The following is a 3,797-nucleotide window of genomic DNA, read 5'->3' on the forward strand; positions in this document are numbered from 1 at the left end:
CTTTTGATTTCTGAATAGGGTCTGCTTTCTTCCTTTTCCTCTGCATTGTCTCTCACAGCTGCAGTAGTCATAGACCCAGAGCTGGAGGCTGGTCTGAAGACTCCCCCAAAAGTGTTGAATCTTAAGTAAGGTAAAAGCAAAAATTGTCAATACTCATATATCTGTATTTGCCTTCACTGACCTCACTCAGTCTTAGCCATCTCTACATGGCTAATCCACCCATTCTTTCTAGCACAGGTTTCTGTCTTCCCTCAGGTTCCAGACCAGATTTTCCTGCTTTTTTCCCGGTTGACTGAATAGAGACATCAGCGTGCTGTTCCAACACTGTTTCTGGTTGTTTCTCACAGCTCCCCGCTAGTCAACTACACAGCCGGTAGAGCTGTAGTAGTTCGCTCTGTAGCAAAGGTTATTTCGGGTGCTTTCTCTGAAGCAAAGAGTAGGAGTGGTAGTCAGCATAAATGTTTAATAGGCCCTGAGAGCTAAGACTTTAAGATGAAGCTCCTTTTGAAGCTACATTTACAGCCTCTGCTCTCCCAGGCTTTGTATAATGAAAGCACCCCAGGCCACTGTGGTGTGGTTTTGGCATGCGCTGTAGTTCCCCCCAAGCTCCTTGGATGGTTGTAAGCTTCAGAACCCCTTGACTCTCACTTCAAACACAGCCTTTGCCTCACCTTCTCTACCTTCTTAATTTCCTGCAAATCCAGAGCTCTGTGCAGGAGCATCTGGCTCTGATCTTTGATACCCTCCCTCCAACACAGTCCCTCCCTCATTTTTTTTCTCTGCCAAATCAAGCACAAACACCCACAAATTTACTTTCATCATGTTCCATGTGCCTGGAGTGGAAAATCACTTGGCTGTAAGTCTGGTGTCCTTGCTTTACATATTCAACATAGGTTAGACGAAGGGTGCTTGGGAAAGAGTGTGGTTCTCTAAGCTGGTTATAAGACTAAGCTAAAGAAAATGTGCTTCCTACATCTTAAGTTTCTCTCAGAGCTGTGGTCTGGCTTTGCTAATTGCTACTATCTGCTTGTGCAGGGGTGCCACTGGAGGCTTTTCTCCTTTAATTCATTCTTTTTCACTAAATGGAAGTCCTAGGTTTTCTGAACTCCTCAAATAATGGTGAATTTGTCATATGAGGAATGGCCATCCTACCTGCACTGAAGTTCTCCAGAAGTATGGACAACTAGAGAAGGCTTATGTGCAGCTGGAAGAGGTGGTGCTAGTAAAAGGGGAAATAATACCCAGTCATTATAAATGAAGCTTCCAATAGTTGAGAGGTAGCTGATGTGTGGCTCTTCTTATAGCTTTCACACTTGATTGTCAGTTGGGCTAGGCTGCTGCAAAAGGTTTAGGTAGTCTCAAAGCTCAGCAGGGGGAGGAAGTAAGATATACAGGCTGCTGAGGTTCAAAACCTGTGATTGACATTACCAGGGCTTCTGGGGCTGAGCCCGGTCTTTCCCATAAGAAGCCACACGGCTTCTAGAGAGTCAAGATTGTTTCCTGTTGCTGAGCTCCTTGTGGAGCTTCTTTTCCCTTTGGCTCTGAGCTGTGTCCTGTAACATGCAGCCTCGTGGAGGTGTTGGGCTGTGGCTGTCAGGATTCAGAAAAGCTGGCCACATCTGCAGTATGTGGCTTGGGGATGTTGGTATTGAATATTCAATTATTTTATGCAAATGAGGCTAATTATGAAACTGTTACAGGAACTGGAGCACTGCATGAGAAGTGTAGTACCAAAATATGACACCCACTGAGGGCTGGGGTCGTGAACTAAGGCTCAGACTAAGACTCTGCAAGGGCCTGAAGAACTGCTGATTTGGACCAGCCAAAACAAGTGCAGGAGATCCCAGAGTTCAGTCTTGATGAAACACCATCCAAGTCTGCCAGGGAATGAAATCAGTAACCCAGCCCTCAGCACCGCCTGAGGGTTTGTGAAGGCAATGGAAACAATGGACGATCCAAGAAAAAGTGGGCACAGCGTCTGGAGCTCAAGCCCGAGGTCAAAGTTTAAGTACTTGTGTACTCTGTGGGAGCAACAGAAACCAACTACATCTGCTGCTTGAGTGAAGATGTAAGAGCTGCTGTGGTTTCATTCCTTGAGGAATTTGTATGTACCAGGGGATGCCTGTGCTCATGACAGTGATGACAGTATTATAAAGAATTTTTCATAATGGCAACAGAGTGTAGCGGCCCCAAAAGGGAAGAGGGACACCTGTTTAGTGTGAACTGTACATGTAAGTGCACATATAAACATGGGGTCAGGAATATATTTAACCCTTATTTGTGCCCCTAAAAAAGGGAACAGGCAAATCCACCTTGCTTGGAGGAGTTAAGAAAATGTAGGACTCTTGCACAGAGGGATGAACTGAGGGATTAAACATCATCAACACCCCTGCACAAACAACAAACTGGAAAAGGCACAGTTTTGTAATGGTGGAGCATGGGGGGATCTGGTAGATTTGGAAGGTAAAAAGCCATTTGTCTCATCAAGAGGATGTATTCAATATTTGTACCCATTTGCCTTTGTATTTGAGTTGCAGGGCACCAACACAAGCTAAATTTGAGTATATTCCTATAGAAGAGGCCTTGGCATTAGGCCATGGCTGTAAAGACTTTTTAAAATCTGTTTGAGAGGCCATGTTAACTAAAACTGATCATAAATCACTTTTTGCCATTGCCAGTGGGGATCTGGCAAACACCTTCCTGCAAACAGAATGTCTCTTTCTTTAGCTACAGTTGTATAACTTGCAAATTGAATACGAACCTGAGAAAGATTTAGTAGTTGCAGGCATACTCTCTAGAGCCTTTGACAAAAATGCTGTGGAACAAAGTCCCAGGCTAGATTATGTATATGTCAATTGGGGAAAACAAAACAGAAAAACCCAGCCCTGTCGGTTCTCAAATGAAATGCAGAATTTCATTGCTAGTGGTTTGCTGAGGACGAGACACTGCAGGATGTAATTAAGGTTCTACTAGAAAATGATTTGCACAGCTTATTCTGTCCCTGTTTCAGTTTAAAACGATTTAGATACCACTTCTCTGAGGCATGAAGAAAACTGATCCTTGAAGTGTTGCAGGAAAATAAAGATACAGAAAGCCATTTAGAGCCTGAAGGCAGTGCGAGACATCTCTGCCTCCCTCAATAGTCAGAAATACAAGTGACGTTAAATGGAGAAGCGCGTGCTTGTGGAAAACACTCACCCTCTAGAAGGAAGTTAACGAAGTAGGCTCGCATCAGCTTGGTGGGGGAGTCCTGAGCAGCCATTTTCATATCGCCGGGTAGTCTTTACTGGGAGGCACTACAGCATTATAAGGGAGCAGGTTGCTTGTATCTGCTAACAGTGGATTTCATATACATAACAATAATGTCTGTCAATGGACTACAGTTCAGCACAAGCTTACATGTATCGCAGCTAATCCCCAGTGACTAAACCTACTATGCTGGTGGAAAGTGATGTCGAAATACTGCCAGAAAGGGGGCAGTGTCAATCTGTTGCACTTCTGGCACTACTCAGTTGCAGTGGATTGTCACATCTGTGCTAGCAGAAACTGATATCATATATGGGTGGGCTGGTTGAGATAAGTAAACGGAAAAAGTGGAACAAAAACGTGGTATGATTTTGTAGTCTGGGATTGGCAGTGTTTCACAAGTGATATAGATGCATAGTAACAGCAAGACACAACAATTACAGACTGGGTGTGCTCTGTGGAGACTTCATGGTCATGTGAAGTGGTTGTTGTAGGCAAGTGCATGCTCTGGAGGAATAGATTCACGTTTCCCAGACTCCAGAGGGCAGTGG

This window comes from Strix uralensis, chromosome 2, assembly GCF_047716275.1.
Source record: "Strix uralensis isolate ZFMK-TIS-50842 chromosome 2, bStrUra1, whole genome shotgun sequence".
NCBI lineage: Eukaryota > Metazoa > Chordata > Aves > Strigiformes > Strigidae > Strix > Strix uralensis.